At 43.1% G+C, this 14,934-nt stretch overlaps 1 protein-coding gene across 7 annotated transcripts in view; it reads left to right on the top strand.

The window, feature by feature from the left end:
• Positions 1–14,934, top strand: part of astn1 (astrotactin 1) — a 272,558-nt gene that overhangs the window by 161,453 nt on the left and 96,171 nt on the right. The gene's annotated exons all lie outside the window — the stretch shown is intronic.

Raw genomic sequence — 14,934 nt, 5'->3', positions numbered from 1 at the left:
TAGTGAATTTAAGGTTTGTGTTACAGTGTAGTTGAAAGTGTGTGTCAGCATGAATTGGATGAACCTACATAATGCTCAGTGCAACCATATATATATATAATGTTTTATGCAAAAAGTCTACTCCGCATTACCGTAGTATATAGGATAATCTTTTTGGAACATGGATCCGGATGGCTTTAGATAGTGTGTTCCAGGTGGTGGGAGAAGCAATGGAGAAGGTCCTGTCCTCCCAGGATTTGTGTTTTGTCCAGATGGGAGGGGACAGGATTAGTGCATTAGTGGAGCACAGGGTGTCAGGTAGAGTGGGGCCAGGTTATGTAGGGCTTTGTAGGTCAGGTGGAGGATTTTGAAGTGGATTCTCTGAGGGATGGGGAGCCAGTGGAGCTTGTGGAAGGTAGGGATAAAGTGATTTCAGGTCCGAGTACGTGTGAATAGGCATGTGGGAGAGTTCTGGATGTATTGGCGTTTCTGTGGTTTTTGTAGGTAGACCCTAGGTGGAGACTGTTTGCAGTTGTACAGACAAGATCTAATGAAGGCGTGGATGAGGGTTTAAATGTAGGTTTGCACATTGAAAGCTATAGCCTATTATTTAAAATGTGTTACAAGAGACTTTGAATAATGAATTACCATTGATCTAATTGTCTTATAATTTGCCCAAACGTGGATATTTCAGCTCACTTATAATTTGAGAAAACATCGTGCAGTAAATTGCAGTAAGTTTTTTTGGTCGTTTTGACCGTAATTTTTTTAAATTGATGTCCATGCTGTGGTTAAAAATGAAAGAAGTTACTCACTATTTAATCAGTACTTGAGTAATTATTTCACTGTGTACTTTTTACTCTCAAGTAAAGTCATTTTTTGGAGGGCTACTTTTTACTTTTACTTGAGTCACATTATTGTCAAATGACAGTACTCTTCCTTGAGTACAATGTTTGGCTACTCTACCCACCTCTGGAGCGGACATCCTCTATTGCTACGCTTAAGTTTAAAGCAACATTTTTGCTCATCAGATCATCCAGTGTCGTATTTGTCACACTGTTTTGTTTTGTATTTTCGCGTTGAGTTGCTGCGGGTCATGGCCCCGGTTGCGGTCCCAGCGGAACCGCGAAGCACACGCAACATCGGCGACAAGAGTTGATCCGCTAGTACGTCTTGTATTAAATAGGAAACTCACCTACAATTATCTAATTAGTTTACGGATGTTAATGTTAAATGTATTAAGCGACGGGGCAAATGTTAGTGATTATGTCACAACACAGAATGAACTAAGTTCAAATTCAGAAATGGCCAATAAAAACGGAAAAATCTTGAATTTAGTATTTTTCTGGAGGAGGCATTTGGGATTGTTTAAACTTTAGTCTGGGCAGATCAATTGCTTATTGTTGTTGTTATTGATCACATTTCATGCTGTTTGGCTTCAAATCGAGACAAACAGTTTTCAAAATCTCCCAGCTGGACCTGTAAATTGACACCATGACGCAGACATCAAGGCATACTTTCTTGCATAATTTCTGCAGTTTGTGAAATATCAAAACCAGAGTCAAACATGTTTCAGTGAAAAGTGGGCTATCTGTTTTGAGGAAAATTAATAGATTTCATTGGGCAGAGCTGAAATCAGTTATATTTCTTAATCCCCATCTGGCATCTTGCAAACATCCCGGCCTTTTGGAAGCAGTAATGAGCTCACAGGAGAGTCTGATGATCCACGTCCTCACCCTTTGCTTCAAATATGAGAACTGCCTGACTGCAGCCAGCCTCCTTTCGTATTCAGTGATGGACAGGCTGACCATTTCTTCCTTTTTAGCTTTGTAGGCTTTTTATTTGGCTGGTAAATATATATATATATATATATATATTATTAATATAGAAATAGTACTTTCTTTAAGTCACAGAAAACAGACGTCAAAGAAAAACTGCTCGTCTTTTCTGAAAACCGCTCTTTGTGATATTCATCTTTTTTGTCATTGAAGTGCTCTGAAGCAGTGCATATCTGGGTTATATGATTTCAGGCTTCTCATTCCCATTTCAAAAAGTTGCATGAGCTGGTCGAGAACAAAACGGAAAAGCTCTTGTGAATTCCCATGAATACACGATGGCAGTGTGACCTAAAAGAACCACAACCTCAACAGAGAAAATAACTTTAATTCCAAATGTATAAAAAGGGACCAAGTAACTATGAAGCTTTATGTAGTAAGGTATGTTTTGTTATTTTTTTTTCTCTGATTATGTGTAGTTGGTAGTTCCTATTTTTATTGTATATAGTAGTTGCTTGTCAATGCCTACGCTCCCCCTAAAGGTTGCAGTGACCTGACTGTGGTAGTTTCTTGACATACACAAATTGCTAAACAGATGGAAAGGATGTGGATGTTTTGCAGTTGGTTTGAATTTAAGAAAACTTGAATGATCGGGCAAAACACATTTTATTTTGAATGGGATTCAAATTAAACTATAAGGCATTTCAGAATCAGTGTCTTGCTCAAGGACACCACAGCCGTGAGTCTTGAACCTAGGTCGCCCACGGTGGCAGGCGAAGATCTTTGCCATTGGGCCACGGCTCAATGGTTTTTTTCTTGGCTTTTTGCTTACCTGTTTGCTTACCAGCAGGGAATTGTTCTACACACGTATTTAACAGTTTACCATTTACACTCTGATTTAACCACTGTTGCATTGTTTGATTAAAATGTGTTGAAGAGAGGTGTTATATTTATTTTAATTACAAAAAAATGTTGTTGTGTTTAACTTTGAGGAAGATGGTCACTCATTTGTTATGTTGCTTTATTCCTTGACATTCCTTGGCTTTTTCAAGTGGTAAAGCTGTCCATTCTTGCTGGCAAAAAGCCCCCAGGGCCTGTAAATTCTTGGGTTGTCTTACATGAACTTTGATATCTCCAAAAAGTGACTCACTGCTTTTGAGGTCAAGAGACTGTGAGTTGTTTTTCCTTCGCAAAATTTAAAACATGTAAGGTTAAATTCCCACCACCATTTCCCAAACCCAACCAACGGCACATTTTAAAAGTTGACCTTTTGGAACATTTTAAATATGAGGTTTAAATTATATTATAGTCAAACAAAGGGAAGGTGCGCGCGTGCATGCGTGCGTGTGTATGTGCAGTCTTGAAAGACCAAATGCAGTCAGCAAGCGAAAGATTTCCAACACAATGAGAATGTGTTTGTGAACCAATCTAAAAACAACACTGGATTTTGATTAGATACCTCTAGCAAGAATGTTGTCCCCCAAAATTGGAACATCAAAGACATTTGAAAATGTTTTGCATATAGTATTGACACATACTTTGACCGAGAACACTTTTGAGACATGAAGACATTGGGAAAAACAGTCACTGAGCAATAAAGGGTGATAGCTATCATACCTATGATTGACAGGTGATCAGTCCAGACTTTAACCTACCTCACATCCTTAATCAGCTGGGATAGGCTCCAGATTCCGAATGACCTTGAACAAGATGAGCAATATTGAAAAAGGGATAGATGGATGGATGAATTTGTCACCATCTCTGTCTGCATCATCCTGACTTTCTATCTCGAAAGAAATGCTCTGACCTCGTTTTCCAATCTCTGCTGCACCAAGTCGCTTGTCAGCTATTTACCAACCTCCAACACATAGGTGCGTGCGGATATGTAGGTGCGATTACACTGCTGGCAGCCATGGAAAAAAAAGGTGTCTTTATTTATGTTCTTACGTGATGTCATTTTGACAAAGAAGTCTTGCTTCAGGAGTTCGTGAGCGTTGAGGTGAAGGCAATGAGGAAGAGCAATAAAGACAAACATCACCGACACAAATCTCGCATACCTAAGATTAGCAGCAACTGTCCTGTTTGCTTACCAGCAGGGAATTGTTTTGCACACGTATTTAACAGTTTACCATTTACACTCTGATTTAACCACTGTTGCATTGTTTGACTAAAATGTGTTGAAAAGAGGTGTTATATTTATTTGAATTACAAAAAATGTTGTTGTGTTTAACTTTGAGAATGATAGTCACTCATTTGTTATGTTGCTTTATTCCTTGACACTTTAACTATGTTTTTAAAAACGTTTTCAAAGTAATTCAGACAATTCTCTACTTCACCAATATCACATAATGCTTCATGCTTCAATGATGTCATTTAAAACTTATAAGTGTCTCTGTCGATAAGTATATTGTTTAACCTTATTTTCTGTGAGAGAAGTGAAGCATGTGCAATAGATGCTTTTGCACAGATAAAATATATGATAGAACAGACAGACAGAAAATGCTCATCCATCCATTTTCTGTACTGTGCTGGAGCCTATCCCAGCTATCATCGGGCAGTAGGCGGGGTACAACCTGAACTGGCTGCCAGCCAATCGCAGGGCACATACAAACAAACTACTATTGACACCTACGGGCAATTTAGAGACTTCAATGAACCTACCATGCATGTTTTGGGGATGTGGAAGGAAACCGGAGTGCCCGGAGAAAACCCACGCAGGCACGGGGAGAACACAGACGAGGCCGGTGATTGAACCCCGGTCCTCAGAACTGTAAGACAGACGCTCTAACCAGTCGTCCACCGTGCCGCGAGAAAAACAGACAAAATTAAAATTTGGGAGCAAAGAAATTTTGGGGGAGGAGGCGTCAGCGATTACTCGAGTACTCGACGAAATATCTCCAGGATAATCAGTTCGAAAAAGATTCAATAGTTACAGCCCTACTTAGTATGTAAGAGTAATACATGAATCTGATGCAAAATGGGAAAAATTGCATGACAGTTACCGCTTTCACAATGTTGACAAGCTACTGGGACACCATCTTACTGAAAAATAACCTCTGTCGTTAAAAGTGTTCTAATATAGGGTTGTGTAGTTGGTACGTTCAATAGTTTTGTGCAAGTACCTTTCGAGGTTGAAATGGCATCAAAGGTTTTTACTTTTCAAAGACGAGGAGATTGCTCCTCCGGCCAACACTGCTGTGTGCCGCGCGCTATGTTCAGTAATTCGATTCGGTTTGGAGTTTTCACACGTTTCCCAGTGACCGGGAACTACAAAGGAGATGAAAGTTGACATTCGACGAGACAGTTCGCACCATCACAGAGTCTGTGGCGGTCAAAGGTGCGTCTCCATCGCTGCTTAGCTCCGGCCAAGCCAGCCACTACGTCATGAAGCTCCCGTCACGGTGATTGAGAAACTCTCGAGGCGTTAGCAGATTGATCCTGCAAGTAGACTATGCTTGTCATTATTAATGATTTCATTATTCTTTTTAAATATTTTTGTAACCCCAGTTTTATTGTATTTTCACTAAACAATGTAATAAAGGCATTCTATTCTATTTCTATTTTTTATGTGTATTTTTTATGAAAATGAAAAAAACAAAAACAAAAAAAATCGCACTAAAACCTTGGAACCTCCAAAGTCAAATTTGGTGACTTTGGCAGAATATTTTTTCCCAAAACTTTTAACTTAAAGTCAGCTCGATAGACTCAATTTAAGGTTAGATGCCTTAAGTAGCAGAAATCATTGCGGTGAAGCAGATGAGATGTAGGATTAATGCTTGTGCTGCATAACAGAAGGTGGCCAATGCTTGGGAATACCAAAACGGAACAATGCTATGTCGGAAAGCTTGAAAGAAAATAAAAAATAAAATAAAATACTACATGAGAATATTTTTTCTAATTAAATGCATTGCTTTTTGTACAGAATCAGAATCAGAATCATCTTTATTTGCCAACTACGTCCAAAACACACAAGGAATTTGTCTCCGGTCGTTGGAGCCGCTCTAGTACAACAGACAGTCAATTTACAGAACACTTTGGAGACATAAAGACATTGACAAAAAACAATTGTGCAAAAAGATGCAGAGTCCTCTAGCACTTCGAACAGTGCGAATGACTCATATTGCAATAGTCCGGTGCAATGACCAATGTGCAAAGGGCGCTGAGACTTCAAGGAGTGTATGCGGTTTAAAGTGACGAGTAGTGCGATCATCTGGGACAATGTTGGTTGTGCAAATGTTACAGATACTCCTCAATCAGTGTGCAAATGGAGCAGATGCTACTCTGGCACGAGTGGCCAGTATATGCAAATAGTGCAGCATGGCGAGACAACTACAGTGAGTGCACGAGTAATACATAATTGGCCCCACAGAAATGTGACAAAGAACTCAAGTCAAAGAATTGCCAGCTTGTTGTAATGGAATTATAGGTTAGGTGTTTAAGAAGTTGATCGCAAGAGGGAAGAAGCTGTTGGAATGTCTACTAGTTCTAGTTTGCGTTGATCGGTAGCACCTACCTGAGGGAAGGAGCTGGAAGAGCTGGTGACCGGGGTGCGGAGGGTCAGAGAGGATTTTGCACGCCCTTGTCTTAGTTCTGGCAGCGTGCAAGTCCTCAAGGGTTGGTAGGGGGGTACCGACAATCCTTTCAGCAGTTTTGATTGTCCGTTGCAGTCGGAGTTTGTCCTTTTTTGTAGCAGCACCAAACCAGACTGTGATGGAAGAACACAGGACCGATTCGATGACCGCTGTGTAGAACTGTCTCAGCAGATCCGGTGGCAGGCCGTGCTTTCTCAGAAGCCGCAGGAAGTACATCCTCTGCTGGGCCTTTTTGAGGACGGAGTTGATGTTGGTCACCCACTTCAGGTCCTGAGAGATTGTAATTCCCAGGAACTTGAAGGTCTCGGCGGTTGATACAAGGCAGCTGGACAACGTGAGCGGCAGCTGTGGCGAAGGATGCCTCCTGAATTCCACGATCATCTCTACAGTCTTGAGCGTGTTCAGCTCCAGGTTGTGTCGGTCGCACCACAGCTCCAGCCGCTCCGCTTCCTGTCGATATGCAGACTCGTCACCGTCCTTGATGAGGCCGATGACAGTGGTGTCATCTGCAAACTTCAGGAGTTTGACAGTCGGGTTCCCTGAGGTGCAGTCGTTCGTGTGGAGAGAGAAGAGCAGCGGAGAGAGGACACAACCTTGGGGTGCCCCAGTGCTGATGCTGCGTGTGGATGAGGTGGCCTCCCCCAGCCTGACCTGCTGTGTCCTGCCCGTCAGAAAGCTATAAATCCACTGGCAGATGGCAGGTGAGATGCTGAGCTGGAGAAGCTTGGATGAAAGGAGTTCAGGGATGATGGTGTTGAACGCTGAGCTGAAGTCCACGAACAGGATCCTCGCGTAGGTCCCTGCACTGTCGAGGTGTTCTAGGATGAAGTGCAGTCCAATGTTGACTGCATCATCCGCAGACCTGTTCGCTTGGTAGGCAAACTGCAGGGGGTCCAGCAGGGGACCTGTGACACTCTTGAGGTGGTCCAGCACGAGACGTTCAAAGGACTTCATGACCACAGATGTCAAAGCGACAGGCCTGTAGTCATTCAGACCCGAAATTGCAGGTTTCTTGGGGACTGGAATGATGGTGGAGCGTTTGAAACAGGATGGAACTTGGCACATTTCCAGAGATCTATTGAAGATCTGAGTGAAGACTGGAGCGAGCTGGTCCGCGCAGACTTTGAGGCAGGATGCGGACACATGGTCTGGGCCTGCCACTTTGTTAAACAATCTTTTGTTGTTTGAAGATGCGTCTCACATCCTGTTCATGGATGGTTAACGCAGAAGTCAGAGGTGTGATTGTGGTCGCGGGTGCGGCCGGGTGGGTGTGTGGTGTGAAACTGTCCTTTTCAAATCTGCAGTAGAAGGTATTCAAGTCGTTGGCTAGTGTGCTATTGTTCTCAGCTTGGGGGGATCGTCGCTTGTAATTAGTCAGCGATTGGAATGCATGCCAGACTGATTTAGAGTCGTTCGCTCTAAACTGTTTTTCCAACTTGGCTGCATAGATCCTCTTTGCAATGTTAATTTCTTTAGTAAGCTGGTTTCTAGCTCGATTATACAGGGCCCTGTCCCTGCTCTGATATGCGTCCTCCTTAGCTTGGCGAAGCTGCTTAAGTTTAGCAGTGAACCACGGCTTGTTGTTGTTGAATGTGCAAAATTATTTTGTTGGTACACAAACCTCTTCACAGAAACTGATATAGGATGTGACAGTGTCCGTATATTCATCCAGGCTGCCAGCTGAATTTTAAAAGACACTCCAGTCTGTGCAGTCTAAACGGCTTTGAAGTTCCATCTTTGCTTCATTGGTCCACGTTTTCACTGTTTTCACTGTAGGCTTCGCGCATTTAAGTTCTTGCCTGTACGTCGGTATTAAGTGAATTAAGCAGTGATCAGACGAGCCCAGGGCTGCACGAGGTATAGCACGGTATGTGTTTTTTACCGTAGTGTAGCAGTGGTCTAAAGTATTATTTTCCCTGGTAGGACAGTCGATGTGCTGCTTGTATTTAGGGAGTTCGTGGTTGAGTTTAGCTTTGTTAAAGTCCCCGAGAATAATGAGGGGTGAGTCCGGATGTTATTTTTCAATTTCGTTGACTTGTTCGGCGAGCGTTAGCAGTGCGGCGTTCGTGTTAGCTTGAGGCGGTATGTAGACTCATGTATGAACGATGTATGAACGATACGAACTCACGTGGCGAGTAGAATGGTTTACAGTTTAAAAATAGCGACTCCAAATGCGGGCTGCAGTGTGTGCTGAGCTCTGTGGCATCCGTACACCATTTTTCGTTGATATAGAGGCATATCCAGCCGCCCTTTGTTTTCCTCGATGATTCCATGTCGCGGTCCGCTCGATGAATGTGGAAGCCGGGAAGCATGACGCCGCCATCGGGTACAGCGTCGCAAAGCCAGGTCTCCGTGAAGCACATGGCCGCGGAACGTCCAAAGTCTTTACCGGTCTTTAACAGAAGATGAAGCTTGTCCATTTTGTTGGGTAGGGAGCGTACATTCGCGAGGTGGATCGACGGGAACGCCAATCTGTGTCCTCTCTTGTGGAGTTTCACCTGAATGCCGGCCCATTTCCCTCTGTGGCGCCGCTTCCGTCTCCATGCGCCTAAAACCGCGGACGCCGCTCCGGTGAGTAACTCGTGGAAAAAACTGAGCGGATTTGCAAAAGTTGGTGACAGAAAGTCCGGAGTAGCCTCCTTGATGGTTAGCAGGTCTCCCCTTGTGTAAGTGAGTCGTGTAAGGTCTCCAAAGACGGACGAAAAACACAAAAACAATACTAGAGCGCACGTTACCGAGCCGACCACACTGGTAGGCGCCATCTTGGGAAGTATCCGACCAAAATATGCTTCTGATAAACAATTCATGAAAGAAAGCCTGACGAAAGTAACATGGCACTGTTTTTTTCCCCCCCTTTTACCGCATAATCATTCAGCTAATTGGCGAACTACATTTTTTTTTATGACTGTTGAGTTCTCATTACACAGTTTCCTAGTTTATTTAAAATAGTGAGTCTTGTCTATATACTGTCCTCGAGATAGTTTTCTAGTTCTGAGAAGCGGAAAGAACAGATATAGCAAAAAGAGTTGAGAAAATCTGTCAAGTCAGCTGGGACGTCTTAGTGATAAATCCATCGAAGTCTCAATTGTCTTCACAAATGTCTGAAATGATGAGCAACATTGCCAGCTTTGCAATCTGTTGGTTCCATTTCTCTCCGCAGTCAAGTCGCATAACGGAGCTGTGTGTGTTTTAATGTTGAGGCATTGTCATTCATTCTGCATTGTAACAATGATCGCACATAATGTATGCCTTTTTCTATGTCGAGAATTAAGCAGTCAACACGGTAATTTGTTTGGCACCACTTGTCTATGCAGAATAGATTGCTGCTCGTTCTTGTTCACAGCGATACAATGCCACTGAATGCAGCTCATAAAGATACAATATGTGAATTAGCACTGCACTTGCTTTGACCCATAAGGTTTTCTTTTGTTCTGATTGTCCACTTGAGGATAATACTGTGGGACTGATTGTGTACCTGATTCATCCTTATGTATTCCATGTTAGGGGGTGGTGAAAACAGTTCCTATTCACAGGATCTTGTTGTGAGGACCTCAGCACGCATTTTTATGATTCAGTTAATAGTTGTAAGTCAAGTAACTTTTTGCGTTTCTAAACTTTGAAAATGAAAGTCTTTTAAGGGGCTAATCTCTGGCCATGTGTAGGCTTACTGCACATTGCTCTAGCAATGTGACAATCATGACTGCTACTACATCATCATCATCATCATAATTTAAAGCAGGGAATTTTTCTACACGCGTAGATATGTCCATTGTTTCAGATGTAATAGACCGTATTGTCTGACTGTATTTTTAATTCAAATAAAATGTATTTTTAAAATTAAAGTATGAAAAGCCTGAAGATAACATTATAAAAAAAGAACTTGTCCTAAATTGTAAATATTTTAGGAAATCTGCAAGTATGTATGTTGTTTAAAAAGAGGGTGAAAACCCTATTTAGATGGGTGTGGGTACAGCATGCTAAAACGTGTGTACTAATTGAAGAATATGACCTGCTGTTCAACACATTCTTATTGTCCTTTTAAACCCCACTTAGGGCCTGATTTACTAAGATCCCTAATAGCAGGCACTTTAAATTGCATGTTCACTCTAAGAGGATGCTGTTGGGTCGCTGTGATAAGTCCCAAATGCATGGTAATTGGTTGTATCGGCCCATCCTGCGCATTATTGTGTTTAAAATTTGGGACAGCAGACTCGGAAAACAGCTCTGAGAGACGCCAACAGCAATTGTCACTGTGCACTGAAATGACCCAGATGCACAATTATGCACAGTTAAACAAAATGTTTTGGCGGGTGATATGGCATGACTCCTTCCTGTGACTGGCTACAAGCCCTTCCAGGGGTGTCAAACTCTTTTTAGTTCGCAAGCCACATTCATCCCAATTTGATCTCAAGTGGGCCACTACAGGTACAGTATGTGCCAAAAACTTTGAAAATTGAGGGAAAGTCCATTTATTTCAATAATTTGTTTCAAAACGTTAACCTTGTATGTTACAGTATATTAGCTCACCACAGAGCACAGAGCCTAGAACTGAATGTGGGGACTTTGAATGTTGGGACTATGACAGGAAAATCTCGGGAGTTGGTTGACATGATGATTAGGAGATAGGTTGATATATTGTGTGTCTAGGAGACCAGGTGGAAAGGCTAGAAGTTTAGGGGCAGGGTTTAAATTATTTTACCATGATGTAGCTGGGAAGACAAATGGAGTCGGGGTTATTTTAAAAGAAGAGTTGGCTAAGAATGTCTTGGAGGTGAAAAGAGTATCAGGTCAAGTGGTGAGGCTGAAACTTGAAATTGAGGGTGTTATGTATAATGTGATTAGTGGCTATGCCCCACAGGTAGGATGTGACCTCGAGGTGAAAGAGAAATTCTGGAAGGAGCAAGATGATGTAGTTCTGAGCATCCCAGACAGAGAGAGAGTCGTGATTGGTGCAGATTGTAATGGACATGTTGGTGAAAGAAATAGCATCTTGGAGGGACAGCTGGTGGAAGACTTTGCAAAATGGATGCAAATGGCTGGAGTGAACACTTTTATCCAGAAGAGGCAGAAACATAGGGTGACCTACAAGAGCGGAGGTAGAAGCACGCAGGTGGATTACCTCTCGTGCAGACGATGTCATCTGAAGGAGGTTACGGACTGTAAGGTAGTGGTAGGGGAGGGTGTGTCTAGGCAGCATAGGATGGTGGTGTGTAAGATGACTGGTGGGGAGGAAGATTAGGAAGACAAAGGCAGAGCAGAGAACCATGTGGTGGAAGCTGAGACAGGACGAATGTTGTGCAGCTTTTCGGGAAGAGGTGAGACAGGAGCTTCCAGAAGACTGGACCGTGGCAACCAAGGTGATCAGAGAGGCAGGCAGGAGAGTACTTGGTGTGTCTTCTGGGAGGAAAGGAGAAAAGGAGGAACCTCACAGTACAGGAAATCATACAAGGAAAAAGGTTAGTTAAGAAGAAGTGGGACACAGAGAGGACCGAGGAGAGGCGAAAGGAATACATTGAGATGCGACAGGGCGAAGGTAGAGGTGACAAAGGCCAAACAAGAGGCATATGATGACATGTATGCCAGGTTGGACACTAAAGAAGGAGAAAAGGATCTATACAGGTTGGCCATACAGATGGATAGAGATGGGAAGGATGTGCAGCAGGTTAGGGTGATTAAGGATAGAGATGGAAATATGTTGACTGGTGCCAGTAGTGTGCTAGATAGATAGAAAGAATACTTGGAGGAGTTGATGAATGAGGAAAATGAAAAAGAAGGGAGAGCAGAAGAGCCGAGTGTGGTGGACCAGGAAGTGGCAATGATTAGTGAGGGGGAAGTTTGAAAGGCATTAAAGAGAATGAAAAATGGAAAGGCAGTTGGCCCTGATGGCATTCCTGTGGAGGTATGGAAGTGTCTTGGAGAGGTGGCTGTGGAGTTTTTGACCAGCTTGTTCAATAGGATTCTAGCCGTGAGAAGATGCCTGAGGAATGGAGGAAAAGTGTGCTGGTGCCCCGTGCATGAATGAGAGGGGTGGAGGGGGAAGAGTGAGGCTACAAGGAGAAGAGATAGCAAGGGTGGAGGACTTGAAATACTTGGGGTCAACCGTCCAGAGCAATAGTGAGTGTGGTCAGGAAGTGAAGAAACGGGTCCAAGCAGGTTGGCACGGGTGGAGGAAGGCGTCAGGTGTGTTATGTGACAGAAGAGTCTCTGCTAGGATGAAGGGCAAAGTTTATAAAACAGTGGTGAGGCTAGCCATGATGTACGGATTAGAGATAGTGGCACTGAAGAGACAACAGGAAGCAAAGCTGGAGGTAGCGGAAATGAAGATGTTGAGGTTCGCTCTCGGAGTGACCAGGTTGGATTAAATTAGAAATGAGCTCATCAGAGGGACAGCCAAGGTTCGATGTTTTGAAGACAAAGTTAGAGAGAGCAGACATGGACGGTTTGGACACGTCCGGAGGAGAAATAGTGAGTATATTGGTAGAAGGATGATGAGGATGGAGCGGCCAGGCAAGAGACCGAGAGGAAGACCAAAGAGAAGGTTGATGGATGTCGTGTGGGAAGACATGATGGCAGTTGGTGTTCGAGAGGAGGATGCAGGAGATAGGCTTACGTGGAAAAGGATGACGTGCGGTGGCGACCCCTAACAGGACAAGCCCAAAGGAAAAGAAGAAGATGTGGGATTGAAACGGTGATGGCTGTCAACCCCGTCACCGAAAACCGAATTGTGGCAAACAAAATGCTCCTCCGTACAGGGAAGCTGTCTCAAAAACGTAGACAGTGTTGTTGTTCAAACTAAGTTGTCACTTTTTTTTTTTTTTTTTTTTTTACTGTAAGTGCCATCTCTCCGGAGACCATCTGCTCACACTCCAAGCAAAAGCAGAAAATAATTATCTTTAAACAATTGGGGTTTTTTTTCTTGAACTTTCACACAATTTAAAACTAATATTTGAAAAAGGTATATAAACTACACTTCATTAAAAGTATTTTTCAAAAAAAAAATGTCTCGAACAACCTTTATCCTCATATGATTTAACCAGAGGCTTCCTAAAGCTCCTGGGTAATAGTCAGTCAGTGAATTAGAGAGACATATTGTGTACCTGCACTACATTTTACCTCCTGTGTTAACTAGTGTGATTAATTGCCTCCCCAAACCACAGTGTCTACTTTGGAACAGAGTACACGATTAAACAAATACTACAAGAGGATGGATGGTACGCGAACATTGGGAATAAACTGAGTGGCTATATAAAATTACCCGGTTTTTTTTTTAATTATTATTATTACTGTGGTGTGCATTGTGAGCTGAAAAGATTTTCACACAATTTATCCAGCCCCCTCCTTGAGCCGTCACCTTGTCGTGGTGGAGGGGTTTGTGTGTCCCAATGATCCTAGGAGCTAAGTGGTCTGGGCTTCACGCCCCTGGCAGGGTCACCCATGACAAACAGGTCCTAGGTGAGGGAAGACATATTCTTAATCAGTTAATTAATCATTCAGGAGTTGGACCGAGATCCATTTTTTCCACCCCTCAATCTAAATCTTATCATGACCTGTTAAAAAAGAGTTTGGAGGACATAAATATGGTATGATGCTCATTGGCACCACACAGGGAGCCGGGCAGCTCTGACAACCGCTGACAGTAAATCCAAGTTAATCTTAACAATGATAACCAACCATGGGCATCAAAAGAGTCAACTCAAACATGAACATTCATTTAAATATTAACCTAAGAAGCTAACAACAACAAAAAAGACCCAAATACAATGTCAATACTGTCGTCAGAAAAACAAACAACCCAAGCAGGTCTGCGAAATTAGGCCATTAAATGATCCTTTTGATCTAATTTGGCTTATTGCTGAGCTCTTATCCTCGTATTCCGTATTTCCATCCCATCAATTGCTCCCGCTAACCTTCTTCCTCCATCTCCATACATTTGCATATTCCGCTCACGTTGATCCTACCGAGCCCGGAGAGTTGTCTGTGAGCGCCCACAGAGCTCTTCCTCACCTGATGCTTTGGAATCCTCCGAGGCTTGACTCTCCGACTCCTCTCTTCTTCAACCTGCATCATCCTCTCACTCGCTCCCCCTTCTCTGCTTCCATCTGCATATCCCAGGTGTGTTGACGTAACGGATCACTATATTCTTCGTCACCACGTATAAATGTATATCTTCCCAGAAAGCACACATCTTGCAACTGCTTCCTTTCTTCCGTCCCTTGGGCTTTTCTAATCTCCTTGCCCGCTATCTCTGCTTTACACATTCTTCCCTCCTTGGTTATTTCCTTCCTTACTTCATTGCGCTCCTCTTGTACCCGCCCTCCATATGTTGCCATTTCCCATGTGGCCATATACCAGGGCCTTTTGGAGCCCGGTTGAAACAATCAGCTGTTTCGCAGTACCTGCTCACGATGTGAAGGAAAACTATCCTGCACAACACAGATTCCTTGCCTCAAGGCATTGCATCGCCATCCTCTCAAAGTCCTCACTTTATTCATTCCATCTAAACTCCATTCGAAGCCGTGCTCTAACCACTATGCGCTCAGCATCCCCCCACCCGAGTACGTCCACAAGCGATTACATTTGTAACACTG

This window comes from Phycodurus eques, chromosome 13 (assembly GCF_024500275.1).
Source record: "Phycodurus eques isolate BA_2022a chromosome 13, UOR_Pequ_1.1, whole genome shotgun sequence".
NCBI classification, from domain to species: domain Eukaryota; kingdom Metazoa; phylum Chordata; class Actinopteri; order Syngnathiformes; family Syngnathidae; genus Phycodurus; species Phycodurus eques.
This window is presented reverse-complemented; position numbering and strand designations above follow the sequence as displayed.